This window comes from Phaenicophaeus curvirostris, chromosome 2 (assembly GCF_032191515.1).
Source record: "Phaenicophaeus curvirostris isolate KB17595 chromosome 2, BPBGC_Pcur_1.0, whole genome shotgun sequence".
NCBI lineage: Eukaryota > Metazoa > Chordata > Aves > Cuculiformes > Cuculidae > Phaenicophaeus > Phaenicophaeus curvirostris.
Window position 1 is genome coordinate 10,650,903 of NC_091393.1, and position 17,623 is coordinate 10,668,525.

Below are 17,623 nucleotides of genomic sequence, written 5' to 3' on the forward strand. Positions count from 1 at the left end.
GCCTTAGGCTGCCACCACATGGTGAGAGCAAGGAATGAGGGCGGGTGTCTGGTTTATCTGCAATTCCCCTGGCATCGTGACGCTCCCAGAGATTTAGTAAAAGTAACTTCTTTAACAAATCTAACTTGAGAAAATGAAAAAAAAACAACAAAAAAACCCATGAGCGATTGTATTGGCTTTATTAGCTATAAATTAAACTCCTCAGAATCGCTTTATGCCATTTTTTTATATAATTTTTTTTTGCGTGGTAAGATTTTGTTATACCAAGCTAGTAAAAAGAACGAAGGCAGAAACTACTTCATAAAATGATTCTGCAGATTCATTTGGTTGCTCTGCCCCAGTGTTATGACTTCCATCTGTTGATCTAAGTCCCAGCTGACATTTCTTAACACGTATGAAGATGCTAGAACATAAAGGATAATCTTCAACACTACTGCTGGTTTTCCTTTGTAAATGTTGACACTGCAAGCAAAAGGGAGACTCCTTCAGACTGCTAACATTTCAATATTTAGGGTAGTCTATTTCTATAGAAATATTTGTATGAGAAAAAGCCTGCTCTGGGCAGAAATGCAGGAAAAATCCTCTCTGGCTCCAAGCAAGTCACAGACCAACACTAGCATAGAATAACTTTTTTAAAATACCATTGCATGAAGAACTTTATTTAATTGCATGGGTTTGAATTGTTGAGGTTTTTTTATTTTTTCTTTTTTTTTTTTGTTTACAACAATATAAATGCAAGTAACTCTCAGGAAAAAAGTATTTGAATTAAAGTTACACCTGATTCCCATTAGTCTAAAAAGCTGTTCCTCAGCTCATTTATACCAGTATAACTATATAGGAAATTCTTTTTATGTGACAGAGTTGTTTTCTTTATAAATGAATGAATGAGAAGTACTTCAGGACATATATCATGGTATATTTTTGAGGAAAAGAGATTAAACTGTGCAATATATCCAACATTTTAAATACCTTATGTTAGAACTTTCACTACTGCAGCATAATTATTTATGAGCAATATTTTTGTATTGTTAATTTTCGTTTCAAAAACTTTCATACTTCTGATGGAAATGCCCAAAACCAGAAGAGTATTTCCTTCCACTTCTGTTCCTTTTTCTTCATAAAGTACATCACAAAATAATGCTGTTACCGACAAATATAGATTTTTCCAAGCTGCCACTCCAGCCCAGATGCTTCTACATATAAACAGTTATTTAAATAGGATTCTCAGCACATATTCTTCTTATAGAAATTGAATTCTCATTTGGAGTTTTAATAGAAATGTCATGTGAATAAATATGTATTTGGGGAGTTTTAAAAGCTGAGCTCTGACTTGACATGCAAGGAACTGTTGCAGGGAGTACACCCAGGCACTTGCATCTCAGCATTTTCCAGCTGCTCCCAGCACTGAGCTTGTCATATATTAAAATCCACAGGGCAGCTTCAATGGAAAAAAACTCTTTGACTTGAGGTGTTTCTAAACATTAAAAAGCTGTCATTTTAATTTTGCTCTTCTCCTATAATCTGCATTAGTTACTGGCCTTGACTCTTGGCCATTGAAAATCACAATGTTGAGCAGGAGCTAACAAAAGCTTAAATACATAAATAAAAAGATAGATAGTAACTCTGCCATACCTCAACTTCAATATTGTATTTTTAAAGCTAAGCAAAATAACAAACAAGTGAATGAAGACTTAAAACTAGATCCAAGTACTCTTGCCTCATTTCAGTCCAGAATAACATTTTAATAAGGAATTAGAAGAATGAAAATTCCAGTGATTCCCTGCCCCCAGATCTCATAGTGTTCAGATCAAGGTACTCTGTGCCTGCTGACTCCACAAAGAAGGGCTAGGGAAAAATAAAACGCCTCCTTCTAAACGTAAGTGAAGAGGCATGGTTGCCCAAACACTTGAACTGGTTTTCCCTCATATATAATAAAAATGAAACATTCCTTTTCATCTTCTCATTTTCAGAAAACTGAGCTACAGTAGAAGTAACTGAAGCTCCAAGCATAAAAAGAGCCACATCCACTTCTAACACATAGTGTTTGAACAGAACATTTGAATGGTGTTTTAAATTAAAACTACAGAACAAAACCTACAGCATCTTAGATGTTAAGGGCCATATTATACTTTCTGCTTAGGAAGTGGGAGAAGTAACAGCTAAACACACCCGTAGGAAATACTGGGGTGCCTCACCCCCCTCCAGCTCTGTCCCAAAGTACCTGAAGCCTCAAAGTCTCTGAGTACCAGCTCCTGTACAGGGTGCAGCAGTACCAGTCTGGGCTGCTATAAATGCTTAGCTTACTTTAGGCAGCAGGAAATACGCCTTAACCCCTTCCACAGCTACGATTTCACGGCAGCAGCAGGAAAGCCCGGTGCCGAAGTAGCTAATGCTACAGTCACGCTATTTGGAGAGCAGGGAGGTATAAGTGGAGAAGGAAACCAATCTCGGAGGGTTTATCAATGCCCCAAAATACCTAAAGTCACATCCCACTTCCCCCTGCCTTGGTCGAGGGCTGGCAGTGACAGGCAGGCTCTATGCACCCAAGGTGGTTTTCTGCAAGAAGCTGATCCAGGCCAGTTCAAACAAAAACTGAAAGGGAAACAGTTATTGTCATGGTTCCTTACCATAACGCAACTGATCCTGCATGAATTCATTATCCTGCTTTTAGTGCTTAAAGAATAAAAAAGGGGGATTTCCAGAAACTGGAAATAAATGTGAAATATTAGTGTGTCACATGATGAATTTCCTTCCTGATGAGGAAGTCTACTTACTGCAATTTACCCTCTGTCTGGGTCACATTATCTCTGTGCAGAGGAGCAGCCCAAGACTTAAGCACTTCTTAAAACTTCCAAAGAACTGATTAAGAGGGAGTCAAGGAGTTTATAGGTCCTGTGGGGCTTTGCTACGCGTGGCTGAATTTTAAGTTCATAGTGGCCTCAAGACAGAAAGTTCAGCTGTGTTTTAGATCATTTTAAATAATTTTGTTTTCCACTCTTTCTTCAACAAAAAGCACTGGAATAATGAGATGAAAAAGCCCATTCTGCACCAGCATTTTTCATACCCCTCTCCACATAGTACGTATCACATGTCTAGCACTTGGCATACAATATTACTATTTTGCTCTTTTCCTTCTAAAAATCTACGTGTTTTAATTGTTTATCTCAATGAAAAAATAGGGCATAGCAGGTTGGCTTGACTAAACAAAACTACAATTCTAGGCACATTTCAACAGTCTACTACCCTCCCTTCCCTTGCTTACCTCAAGAAACGTTTTCTTTCAAATCATACTCCATCAGTCTCAGACTTCTGCAAGCATCTGTGGTGGGAACTAGGGAAAATTTTGTCCTGCTCCTATTCACAAATTGAATAGTTTGACTATGAATTTGCTTAAAATCCAAATAGATTTTAGAAGGAATTTTTAATGTGCAATTTCATATACTTCAGAGTACATACTGTCCGGTCAGTCTCACCTCTACTGCATAACACAGATACAGCTGTGATACTGTCTGATGACAGATACGTATCACAGTGGCATAGAAAGAAAATAATTGGGAAGAAATCTTTCTGAAAACTCTTCAAATTATATAAGATACCTAAACCCTGAAATTGGGTGCACAGATTTTAAAAAAAAAACCAAACCCAGAAAAGATTACGATGATGATTAAAATAAATCTGACCTAGATCTTAACACAAAAATGAAGGCTTAACTAAACAGAATTCTCCTGTCTGAAAAGAACTCTGAATTCAGCTTATGGTTACTATTGCCAGCTTCCTGTTCTGGGATTTACAAAACTAGCTCTACTTATTCATACAGTAAACAGCATTTGAAAGTAACAAAAGTGAGCTGTATTAGTCTTTTCTTTTTTTTCTTTTTCCCTTTTCCCTTAGATGTGAAGTTGCATATCTTACACTTGCAGTGTGGGGTTTGATGAAGTGTGAGCTGTGAACTGCTGTGTAAAATAATTTCATGCTCGTTTCTTGGATTCCTTCATGTTCTACCAGTGTTAATTTATGAAACCACATCTCTCAGGTGATCAAGCATTAAAAAAAAAACACTCTAATTTTAATGGGAAAATAAATTTTGTGTTTAAATGAGAATTTTTGCCCTCTAATCTTTGTACGGAATTCGAGCTCAGCGCTTTGTGTCTGTAGGCAGTTTAGAATTTCAAAGTTACAGCCATTGTCCATGAGGTAGTCTGGGTTTGCTGGTCTGAAGCCCCCCCACATGCTAGCACCACTGCAACTTCTCTTGAAGACTTGTACAGATGCCTCAAGGCATCTTTCAGCAAGAGTATCAGATTTGCTTATAGTGCTGAAGCAAATGTTTTCATGGTCTGTCACCTTGATTTTATTAAAGGTGTTGGGCTAGGCTATTATCCAGTGCTGCAGAAGTCCCCCATAGAGGCTTTATATTAGGCTGGGAATTTAAAGCAGCCAAGCATTTCCAGCCCATAGTAAACTTTTTGCGTGGTGCAAGGCAGAGCACTTTCACAATTAGACTATACAAGAAAGATGCTTTGCAGGTACTTTAGGCTCTAGACTTTTACAGGTTGTGCCTCTGTGCCCTAAATTTTGCCACCCCTTTTCACAGAGACTTGACATTGCTTCCCCAGGATTTTTATTTCTCCTGTTGAAGCAAGTACACTGTGCTGGAAAGTCTTCCTTCCAAGTAGCTGTGTGACTGGCTCAAATGCACGGTGTCATCAAAGCGTTATTTTCATAAAGAGCCTGACAAATCATTGCTTAAAAGAGAGCAATCTGGGCTTATTCTATAGCTTCAATACACAGTTGTTGTTTTGGCTTTGCTTTGTTTTAGCCACAGTAATATAAATAAGAAAAACTTGAGATCAAAGATTTCCTAAGAGGTGTAAGAAATGTAATGTACGTGCAGGTGCTTTGCTCCACTCTGGAATTTAGGGACTTCGTTGAAAGGAGACTGGAGTGGTGTTTTCCAAAGGGCACAGAGCATCTTCATAAGAAACAGGGATTTTTACTGGAGCAGATTCTGAGGTGCTGAGTTAAATGCAATATTCCATTAAATATGAGACGTTCTTGTGTACCAACATAAAGAGTTCAGTTGCCTGTTGTTTATACAGCGAAGCAAGTTGAGAGTGTGCAATGGGACCCACATGCAAAGCAGAGGGATTGTGTGTGGTCTGAGTGGACTTTTTTTGTCATCCTGTTTGGGAACCAGTTCAGGATCTGTTTCTGTTGGCAGTTTCCTCCTGTTGTGAATATATTAGTGCATTTCTCAAGGCCTCTATGCAGCTGAAAGGCTAGTAACTTAAGCCTGGAGTATGACAGACAATCATCTTCCATCAGCTCAGACATGGGTGATGGGATGAAAAAGAAGAGATTACATCTCTGAAAACAAAGCAACTAATGTAGGCCAAGACCAGCCACTAGGCTGTAATCTCTGTTTTACCATAAATGTACAAAAATGTCTTATCTCTGGTTTCACAAAGTTGTGTGAGAGCGGTTGCAACTCTAAGTTGTGGCTTAGTAAAATGACAAGACTAAAAGAAGCAGTTTAGGGAATGAAAAAACGCACCTCATAAAATTTCAGATAGAAAAAAAATCTCTGACCATCGTTGCTTAACAAGTTATTTTAAACATTTCAGTTCACATTAAAAACAGATTTATGGAAGATGTGAGACTTTAAAATACCCCGCCAGTAGAAACATGCAGCATTGCATTCAAATACCCTATTTGCTGCCCCTGCCAATGGATTATGAAGGCTTAAGATTTACATTAATTCTTAAATGAGCAGAAGTCAAGTGCCAGTTCCTTAATGTAAACCGCATTGCAATGTAAATGTGCCACAAACCTCTCCTGCAGTTCACATCTGCAAATATTATTTCATACTGAGGGGGGAAAGAAAGCAATTCATACTGAATTTTGACCGAGGAGGAGGGTGTTTTGCATCTCTCTTCTCTTAGCAGTTTGCTCAGCATCCCTGGGCTTGGAGGAATAATTTCCCGGCAAACTCGGGCACAGTGTCTCAAAAGTGCAAGGTGAATGCTGCCCCAACTAGTATCTTCCCTGTCTCTTGGTAGATGTCATCCCTCTGCTTCTCCTCCTCTCTTTTTTTCTCTTCTTTCCAGATTCAGGACTGAAAATGAAGCGTAAATCTTACTGCCTAATAACCACGGCAGTTACTTCAATAAAATGTTGCTTAAAAGTCAATGGACTGCACATGTTAAAGACATTAGAGCTGTTAACAGACCATTGTAAAGTAAGCAGAATCTTTAATAACCTGCACGTAATGCGTAGTCCCACAATTTAAGGTGCAGGGCATGCTGTGAGCCTGGGCTCTCTGTGCCGGGGCTTCCAGCAGAAACTGCTCCTGCACTCCTCACTCCAATGGCAAAACAGGGCTAGAGATGGTGCCAAACACCAAGGCCCCTAGGCTGCCTTTGAGCACAGTCAAAACTCTTATTTCCACAAGCTGAAGCAGAGGCTGGGATGGCCAGAGGGCTCCTCACATTTGAGAGGCAGCAGAAGGTCCCCAACCCTCTTTTCAAGCTCAGCCTCAAGCACAGGCAAGGGAGAAGGAGAACTGGTCCTGTCTGAAGGCAAAAAAAAAAAGACTGAAGATGGAAAAGATAGCAAATTATTGTAATTTCTTTTTTTTTTTTAAATACGCGTAAGTAAAAACATTTATAAATAAGCTGGATGAGCATTTATGCATGAGCCTGCAATGATCTGCGTGTGTGAGCATGAGGCATGCAGCCAAATTTACACCAGCCAGAATATCTGCTTCCTCCATCACTCTGCAAGCGCATGCATACACACCCTTACTGGTATGAAATGGATGTACTGGCTTCATCATTTACCCCAGCACCTTCTTTGGCCCTTTCCAAATGCACATCAGCATTATCAAAATGTTGAAATTGAATATGCCTAAGCTGTCATCTCCAACAGCCTTTGAAGAATGAGACCAGTATTTTGCTTCTCCTTTCAAACGGGTGCCTAATTAACATGGTTGCTGTTCTTAGCGCACAGAAATAAAATACACAAATATGAAAGATGTGTAGAGACACCCCAGCAGTACAGAGTGCCTCCAACAAATTACTTCGCTCACTGTCATCTCTCATTCAAGTACTCTCCAAGCAGAAGCTTCATCATTTTTTCCTAAGACTACTTCTATGGACTTCATAGTCAGGAAACTGCCCTTATTACAACCTCAAGGCTTTCCAGTCAATTTTTGCCCCCTTGTCCCCCTCGTGGTACCCCCAGTTCTGTTGCCATATTGTCAAGTCTTCCAAACCACCTTGTCCAATCCCATAATTCAGGTGTAAGCAAGGGTGGCCCTACTAACATGTCTCAATCTTACCTCAATCTCTTTCTCTGCTCTCTGCTGTTGCCTTTCAATATGCAGCACATTTGTTCAACAGGAGACCTAGAAATGCATGCAATAGGTCAGGGTGCAGTTCCAAAGAGAATATGAGATCTCTCTGCATATAAAATATGAGGCCAGCTTTCACATGATCTGACTTTGCTGCTTGACTTTACTGGAAGTGCCGTTTTAATTAGCTCATTCTCAAGTTATTTTCAGCCAGCATGCGTCTGTCTTAGGAGCTAAGGCAACCCTCTCCACCTCCTTTTTCACTTCTCGTTTAACGCTACCTAGCACAGCACCCATGCCAGGTGGTCTCAGCACCAGCCATGTTCCCAGCAACACCCTTACCCACACTCTGAATGCATCCAGCCCTGTCTAGTATTAACACTTTCCAGGTTTCTTCCTTTCCAGATGATGTTGTTTTAAAGCAAAGCACTGTAAATATTTTTGAATTCTTTCATGAATATTTTGAAAGCTGTCTCTCCTATCCCAGGCAATTCTGAACTAATTTTGAGCAAGGTTTTATAAAAACCTACATCAAATGCTTGAGTATTTATTATTTGTTATTTATTTTGCCAACTGTCTCAAATGCATCTATAGGCGAAAGGCCAGTGCTCTGATGTCTAAGCCAAACACCATAAAGCTGTCTCCATGCAATTTAGAGAACTCTTTGATTATGCATGCTTTGGCTATATTTTTTACTAAATAATGATCTGGGTAGTTAAATTGCTCTAAAAGGTTCAGTATTTGTTGGTTTTAAGTACCTCAAGAGTCAGTCCAGTAATTCTTCATGCTTATTTCACCAGGCTCTGTGATCTGTAAACGATGGTTACTGATTTCTTTCTCTCGTCTTCTGCCTTCCTCAAAGATTCTTCTTTGCCTTGATTTTCATAAAAATACACTTGTATAAAGCCAAGAGGAATAGTTGAGAGCTTTAACAATTTTTATTCTTCTTGAAAGAATGGACTTTGTGCCTTTCTGTATTTTTAATAGGATGTATGCATATAGCTACATTAATGTATACTTATGAACAGTAGTGCTCTGGTTCCTACTGAGGCCTCGAGGTCTTATAACAAAACGAGGAAAACAATAATTTGTAATAACTCATCAATATTATGCCATGGATATCATCAATGATTGTGACAAATAATGCCTAATTTTGGTTTCTTCCATATTTTGACTGTCTTCTGTTCAAATATCTCCAGCCCTTTTATATGAGTTTAAACTTTACAAAGGAATATGGGAGAAATTTTTTTAAATTAACTAAAAGCCTAAATTTGATGTAGATTAATCAAAGTGTGTTAATGACTTCATGGAAAGCAGATTAATATTGCTCTACATTTTTTAGTTGCAGCTTCTCCTTCAGCTGCAACAGCAATTGGAGAAAGAGGACACCATTGATTAGCAGCTTGTGAGTAACTTGTCCCTGTGACTAGCTCTGTTCAGTACGGTGAAGTTTCTGGTGAGTGGGATAAAATTTGTTTCCAATATTAATAGGGCATAATAGGTTATCTGCCCCCCATCACTCTTGATAAAAGAGAGTTAGCTGTACTTTTACATGTTGTCGCTTGGGATTTCAAACAGAAGCATGGTTCCAATATTTTCTTTACACTATATGCACTATTCTGTGGATGTATCAAAATATTACATAAGGGTTTCAAGGTATATATTACGAGACTTACATTCCATATTTACCTAAAACTTGCAGCATCTTACACATTTTTAAGAAAAGGTAACTGCACTCTCCTGTCCTGAAAATGATTTTTATATTGTAGTGCTTTCATTTCTCAGATTTTATTAAACATACTGTAATCATCTTGGAGCAAAACCAAACTTTCTAGAGAAAAAATCATGGACAGACACCAAAAAACCCTTCACTGCCTGTAAACATGAAATAATGCAAATATTTGACCAAATAGCAATGAAGAGCTGAGAGTCAAAAACAAGCGATGCATAAGTAGGAGCATTATCAGGCAATTTCAAGAGCACATCTAATACACAGACACTTGAGGGAGGAACAGAGAGCTGGAGGCAGCAAAATATCCCAAATCCTTCTACTAATCCACCTGTGTCAGATCCTCGTGAAGCCAAGTTCTCCAGGGCAAGTACAATGATGCACATTGCCACAGAAACACGATCCCTACTGCCCTTAAGAAGAAGGGGCTTTCAAAGACTCTTCTCTCCCTCATCCCTAGTTTATCCTTCCATGTCCACTTCTATTCCTACATCCTGCTGTAAGGAAGTTATGAAATGCCACCATGTCCATACCATCTAAGATTGGCTCCACATATTGTGGTGTCTGTTTCTGACTGGATTTCTGCCTGATTGTTACTGCAGTAATCAGTGGACTTTCTCAGGTTCTCTATCAGATTTATCAAGATCAAGTGAAGATGTGACAGCCTTCTTTATTCCAGTTTGTACTCCGGACCCCAGTGAAAGCAATGAGTTATTTTTTACTTCCCACAGCATCAAGGAAAAAGGATTTTCTTTTTGCACTTTGAGACGACAGGCTTTAAGCCTCCTTCTGATACCTGGGAGACCCTGAAGAACACAGATGTGGTTTTGGTCAACCTGGGCTCGTCCTAGTGTATGTCGCAGAGTCATTCTTTGAAGGACAGGATGTTTAAACTGCTTTGAGAATGGATGACTAGTAAGGAGTTTAATGCTGGCAGATGGATAGAAGATCCACAAAAATAGACACAGAAACTACTTGAGTTTACAAAGCCAAACACAGCCAAGAAGAGAAGCATAATATTATTTGTCAGTATTGCTGACCATGAAGGGTCAAGGAAGGGTCTGGAAGAGCTTAAGTTTCTCTCTTGAAGAAAGCCATAAGTGGTTCTCACCATCCTGTCAGAATTTTCATCAAGTATTTTCTGTAGCTTTAACTCCATTTTATCACTCAGGCCAACACACAAAATCCTCTGTAGAACAGTTTTGCAACAGGTATTGTTCCACAGGCATAAAGCAAAGTGTTCTTTTGACTCCATTATGCCTTGATGTAGTCTCATGATCACACAAGCTTTTTCTACATAACTCTTCCCAGAAGCATTTGCTGAGAAAGTGAGATCTACCTCCTGAAATGATGGAAAAGAGCATACTTTGTAGCATTACATTTTATGGCATTTCATGGCGCATTGCCTGTGAAAAAATACTCCATCACGCATTAAGGAAATCCTACACTCTCAAACAGGGCTCTGTTCTAGACACAAAGTGACCACAACTGGAGGTGACTGCTTGTCACATTAGTCCACTAAAAGTACTCTGAAATTTACTATCATATGCTACTGTGAAAACGGGTGGTGTAAAAACTGGTGCACAAAAGGCAGCGAAGGAGAGAGTGGAAACAGAGAAGCCTGGGGATGGTTTCAGTCATGCTGAGGCAAGACAGTGTAGTCAATCTCAACATAATGTAGTGTCTCTCCAAAACAAGCAAGGTCTCTCTTTTGAGCCTCTTTCTGCCCAGGACATGCTCATAAATGTTAGTAAAGGGGATGAACTCACTAAATTTCCTACCCTGCTTCAGTACAAAATTAGTACAACCCACAGAACAGACTGAATGCCAGCTGTTTCCTTGACTATTTAACATTACTTACTAATAAAAGGATTAAGTTCAATAGATTAGGGTATAATTTAATAGGGGGATAATTACTGGTTTCTCCCAAGAATTGCTGGTCTAGCAGCCTCACGGTCTGTGCCGCTGCACTGGAAATAGACTCCGGCTTGCAGGGAAGAGTTTTAATGTCTGCGCCCACAGTGACCTCCCATGGGACCCAAAGACCTAGTCTTGGAAACCAGCTGAAGACAACCCACACCAGCTTGGCTCTCATGCTCACATGAGGCAACAAATATGCTACCGACTAAGAGTGCTGGAGGAGGATTTATCCTCTCCTATGGCAGCACAAAGGCATTTGGATGCTACCCTCCTCGCAGGAGCACATATTCAGCATTGCCTCAGTGTGTCACCGTGTGTCCCACAGGTAGGCACCACCCATATCTGCCCTCAAAGTGTGATGCCAGTGTCTCTGTGTGCCCAGAGAGCTGCTACATCCTCTCACCCCACAGAACAACGCACTGTCAGGGCACGGGCCCCCTGCCTGGCAGCCAAACGCCACAGCAGGATCTCACGGAAGAAATTATACAGAAATAGCCACAGCCAGGAAATGTTTGAATGCAAGAATGCCATTACCTACTTGTCTGATGCCATGTTATTTCATGGAAAATACTTCTTCTGTCAACTTATGTAGGAAAATAAGACTACCCATCTATGGTGAAACAGAGACTTATCAACTTTTAACATTTATTATAAACTCATCCAAAAAGCTAGTGTAATCTTCTCTTAGCCACTCCTATGTTCACTCATTGGACATCTGCATAATCTTCTTCCTGTTTCCATTGAGTTTGCAGTCTATGTGGAAAGACAAGATGTTTAACTTTGATAGTTTCCCTATTTTGTTCCCAGCAGTACTTCTCTCTCTCCTCTCTGAGCGGGGCTTTTTTTTTTCCCCCCTTCATTTATCTGCCGCTCCTACCTGAATGTGGATCTGTGTGAAGCATCTTGCAAACTTCAGGACAGCTGCCACTTTCAGTTTGATTTTCCTGGCAAAGCCAAGCAACAGTAATTGGTTTTTTTTCCCCCTGGACTATCAATTCATGAGGATATGCCACTTATTCTGCAGTTTTCAGCTGCCAGAATTCTTTAATTTTTGTTTAAATTTCCAATAAGACTCCGTTATAGATGCCTTGCCAACCCACTATTTTTTTGCCCCGTCTTCCTTGTTTCTGAGTCTCTTGTCATTTGCACCCTTTGGCTTTCCTAGTGATTTTGGTGGCCTTTCAAATACTCCCAGTGTTTTTTCTAAATGGGAAATGCCTTCCATTTCTTGTGCATATGGGGCGCTGGTAAGATTATTCCTGAGTCAGGAGAGTCATACATGTTTTGTGCCCCATCCACATGAGAATCTGTTTTTTTCCAGCAGGATAGCTACTCACTTACTGGAAGCGTATGGCCACTGAGGTATCTTAACAAGGTCACAGCCCATTACTTCCCATTCCCATCCTCTTTCTGAAGCCACTATGAGCCCTAATAGACAGGGATGGACAGGGTCCAGGTTTCTACAGTGCAGTAATTTATATGAAATCATTACTGCCATTCTGAGAAGTCTCACAGTTGTCCCAAGGTAATCCTTGATTGTCTGAGACCTGACTGATCAGTGCCATGCAATTTCTGCAGCCCTTTGGTTCTCCTGAGTCCCCTATGGCCTTTGATTTGGTCTTTAATTTTTAAATTTCTCTGTTGCATGTAGTAAAGTTAAAAGACTTAATAAATCTTCTGTCAGCTCCTAAAAACACTAACTTAGGCTCTGACCATTGAGGTATTTCATTTACTCGTAAGTTTTCTGGCTCTTTTTCCATGCTTTTTTCTACACCCTTGTTAAACTAAGTTCTTTTAAAATGCCTCAGCTAGAGAAATTCTTGCCTCTCCAGGCTCATAGACAGTTTTACATTGGCTGGGATAATTGGCAAGAGTTTTAACACATTTCTTATTTATAACTGCTAACAGTTTGTTAGGACAAATACCTAAAGTCTTTTTAAAAATCATTTATCTTTTAAAATTTTTTTTATTAAAAAAATATTCTGCAAATGGAACAGCATGTTTTAAGTTTATGAAATACTGCCCCCAGTATCTTCTTTTGGTAATTTTTTTCACTGTATTGTGGTGGTGTTTTGAAGAGCAATATTTACTATCACCAATTCAAGACTCCAAATATTTCTACTGGTTCATCTGCCTGTTCATCACTCTTCTAGAAGCTTTTGCATGTGTGGGGCAGTTAGCACTGGCAAATGGGTAAAAGAAAAGACACTAATGTTTGCCTCCTCTCACAGCTCTGGACAAGGCAGGGATCCTGTTGCCTCATACCCGAAGGCAAGGTATGGGTTGGGAGCGAAACAGAGAGCTTGCTCTGTTAGTGCTGGAGACACAAGGAGGAGCTGTGACCAGGGACAGGGGGAAGAATTGGAAGCACTGCTGGGGTTGGCCATGGGTATGTAGTGGGGATTTAATAGAGGTACAGGAGGGCACCTCTGGGCTATAGGGGATTGCTGAAAATATAGCAGTGAACACCAGTGAGATAAATAGGAAGATGAGGGTAGCTGTTAATAATCCAGAAAGTGCATATGGGCACATTGGATACAAAATATAGGAAACCAGGCTTCATTATTTCTGTTCTTGCAGAAGTTTTTAATCTAAACCAGAAAGGAACACAATAATGGGGTTAGCAAAAGAAAAATCAATAAAAACATGGGTGACTGTGACCTTGGAATCACTAGCTACATCAGAGCGTCATGACTTTCTCCAGAGTTTTCCCTTTATTTTTTTAAAGCTTTCCAAACTGGTCATGTCTTTTGAAAGCCTAATCAGTTCAATCTTGGAGCTGCCTGGGGGGCAAAGCTCACATCTGAATACAAGGCTCATACTTTTCTCAAATTAGTGAGTATTTGGATTCAGTCAAGACTGAGATTGAGCTCATCTCAAGAAAATACATCAAACAGCCCATAGAAAAGACAGCTCATACACCTCTTATTTTTTAAATGTTTCATCATCTAGGACTATCCTTTTTTCCCCTGTTACACTCTAGCACCATATCACTAAGTAGCAGATGGAAAGAAATTGCCTAGCTGTTAATGCTAACTAAAGCATGATCATAGCATTTCAGTTACATTTTACATACTTACTGGAGTTTGAAAATCTTATTCATTATTATTATATCAAAACAGGAAGGAATTCAGTCTTTGTAGGTGAGATTTATCCTGTATAATATCAAAGGAGACTAATAACTAAGTCTGAGGCTGCTTGTGTAATCAGTATGGGAAGAATGGTTGGTCTTATTGATCTCAAAGGTCTTTTCCAACCAAGCGATTCTTTGAGTCTATGAAAAAGATAGGTCTAGAGACAAAACCATCGTAGACCCTTGAGTCCAAACACTTCTTGGAGCTACCTCTTCTCTCAGCAGAAAACAAAGTGAGCCTAAATGAATACACTAAACTTTAACAACAGACCTTTATGTATCTGAATTTTGAAGAGAAGCAGCCCTTTTGTTTTAATAACATTTAGGAAATTATGAAGGATGACAGCTCACAATAAAGGTGTAAGTAAAGGAAACAGTTGAGGAAAGTTATATATAGTTTTAAAAAGACACAACAGTGTGTGGACCTCAAAGTATACAGATCATTGGTTAGTACACACAGACACTTTGTCATGCCCCTGTACACTTAGTTACATGAAATAATTCACCGTGAGTTGAAAGGCAAAAGCAGTGAAGTTGTATCAATTCTCTAGGATATCCCTTTCCCTTTTCCTTATTTTATATTTTTTATTTTTCCTTTTTATTTTTTTCTCTTTGTTTATCCTTTTTCCATATCTTCTTTTTTTCCTTTTCCTTTCTTTGTTTCTTCTTTTTTTCCTGTTTCTTTTTCCATTTTTCCTTTCTTATTTTTTATTTAATCTTTTTTCTTCTTTTCTTTTTCCTTTTTTTTCTTCTTTTCTTTTTCCTTTTTTTTCTTCTTTTTCTTCTTCTTTTTTTTCCCTTTTTCTTCTTTTTCTTTTCATTTTACTAGAACTTGAAGAGGTATCAAGCATCAAATGTGCTTTCCTCTCAGCATTTCAATGAATTCTGTGGGGGATGAACAGCAAGCATGTACATAACCACACACATATGTATGTATAAATTTACAAGCTACAATATCCAGACATCATGAGGCTCTGCTAATAATTTTCCCAACCTTGCCCAGACTGTAGCTACATTTATGATCTCAAGATTTATTGATTTTAGTTATTTTATCCCTCCCATAATAGGAAACTACCCTCTGGACCGTTGACCTATTCTTGTTATAAATATACTTTAGCTTGCTCTCATCATAACACTATCCCAGGCATCTAAGGTGCTGTTATGAGGTGGTGGTGTTATAAAGAAGGCAACCACAGCAGATTTTTAAAGTAAATAATTTAACTCTTCCAAACGAGTTTTCTTCTGCACCCATTATCTATCGGCACAGATTTTGTTCTGCCAAGTGCTTCAGGGCCGTGATCCATCACAAGATCTTCTAGGTGTTTTGGTAGCACAAGTAACGCATAACAATAATGAAAGTTGCTATTTATAACAACAATACTAACAGTTGTAGCCTGAACTATGTGCAAATGCGTGATGCCACTCAGCAGCCTGCGTCTGAGAGGCTTTGCTAAGACTGCATGCCCCTAGGTCTTCCAGTTTCCAATGGCTCCCACAAACAAGGCATTTGGACCTGATCCTTTGCTCTGATCAATTCGTTTCAGAGTCTAAGCCCCTGGAGGTGGCCAGTTGTTCTGATCTGAGCTAAAGTAGAGTCAGTCTTCTAACTTTTCAGCTATGCCTCATTTAAATAACTTCATTTTCTGAAACTTAACTATATGTTTTTCAGACAGTGTTTCTCTGAAAATGATAACAAATGGTGCTGGTATGTAGAAAGGCAATAGCTTATACTTATTCCTACAGAAACCAACACCATCCTCAAGCTGATGGAATAAGTTAAAGGAGTGAAAGAGTCACACCTGCAGGAAGGATCAGACAGGACAGGTGACCCCAAACTGACTGACAAGAGTATTCTATGGCATATACATCACGGTCAGTCTAAAACTGAGGGATCTGGCGGGGAAAGCTCCCTTCTTTTATGGCTGGTGTCCAGTGAGGAACTTGTCTGTCTTTTTGCCCCTGATCTGGGATGTGCACATTCCTGAATTCAGGTCCTGAGTCCAGCTTCTTCCTGCCACTGGGTCCAGCCCAAGACCTTTTCCCCACACCTGCTCTACGGCATCTGTGGTGACGTAGTAAACAAGGGGGGAGGGCAAATTTGTATATTTGTACATATTTTATTATTTTCTTATTAATAGCATTTTCATTATTATTACTGTTTCATTAAAGCATTAGCTTCCAACCCACAAGCCTCTTTCATTTCCATTTCCCCCTTCCCTTGGCAGGGGAAAGAGGCAGGGAAGTGAACTGGGACCACCTCACAAACACTTGTGTTTGGCTCCCAGTCAAGGCAGGCCAGGATTAAGCTGTGATGCCAGTGCTTTTACTCGGTTTGGTGAACATCACAGTCATGGAGAGCTCAGATCAGTTCTTTCCATCTTTGAACAGCAACATCTAAAATATTTGCTGGTTCTTCAGTACAAATAGTACATGAAAACCACAGACTATTCTGTATCCTGTACTGTACTGACTTAAATGATGAAGCTGAAATACAATCCTGCTCACAGTCTTGACAGTGACACCTCAGTGTCTGTAAGGAGCATGGTGACTACAGGTGGTCAAGAATATTGAGAGTCCAGTAGTCGATGTCCACATACAATGCTAAAGTTCAGTTTTGGAGCTATATGCAATTATAAATACAAAGTAATTTTCTGACTAACCTATGTAACTTTGGAAGTTTGTTATTTGCTAGATGTGCTGAGAAGTTGACTGAAGCCCCATGTGATCGAAGTAGGAAACTTAGCCTTTAGGCCACTTACATTTTAGTAACTGAAGCTAAAGGACACGGCTCAGAGGGCTAATGTGACCAGGCCAACACCAGACATGCCTTGGAACCTAGCATGGAGCCTCTGACCCCACTGCAGCTGCTCGAGCATCAGCACAAGCGAGCTACAGGCTGCCCAAAAGAAAGTAATGAGCTTGGCACTGATAGTCTCATTCTATGCTGGTGTTATGGCCACTGTTTGAAGCATTTTCCTCTTGTCATAGCCTGTTTCCCAGTTTTAAACAAGTTTTAAACATTTTGAGCAATACCTTTTCAGCACCATTATGAAAGCACTCACTGTTGAAACATAATTAAGCTGTGGATATACATTCCTTGTGCTAATACCTTGTTGCTTCATCTCTCTAGATCTCCTTTTATTCCCTACAGCAAGGAATTCAGCTCCACTTGCACATGTTGTATTTGTAGTCTCATGGTAGTGCAACTACTTCTTCAGTGCATCAGCACTGCATGTCAGCAATACGTTGTGACAGCAAACAAAGCCAATCATCTGCACCAAACAAGAAATTTGATTAAATTAGCAAAGTTCTTTTCTTGGGAGAATAGCAAAGGAGTTTCAGTTCCATCTCATGCTGTTTGTTCTGAAAGTGCAGATCCCACAGCCAGGTATCCTTCCTTACACTTCCTTCCCAATATTTAGTTTATTTGAACAGGAGTGTCAGCTGGCTTGTTCAGGATGCATCAGTGTAACACATTATTAATTGCTGG

The 17,623-nt window shown here is 39.6% G+C and overlaps 1 long non-coding RNA gene across 1 annotated transcript; it reads right to left on the reverse strand.

Moving 5' to 3' along the window:
- Nucleotides 1–203: 203 nt before the first annotated feature.
- Nucleotides 204–7,404, reverse strand: LOC138717416 (uncharacterized). Its single transcript, XR_011336851.1, has 3 exons — nt 7,340–7,404; nt 3,263–3,354; nt 204–462 (listed from the first exon to the last, which is right to left on the reverse strand). It is a non-coding gene; the product is annotated as an uncharacterized lncRNA (long non-coding RNA).
- Nucleotides 7,405–17,623: the final 10,219 nt, after the last annotated feature.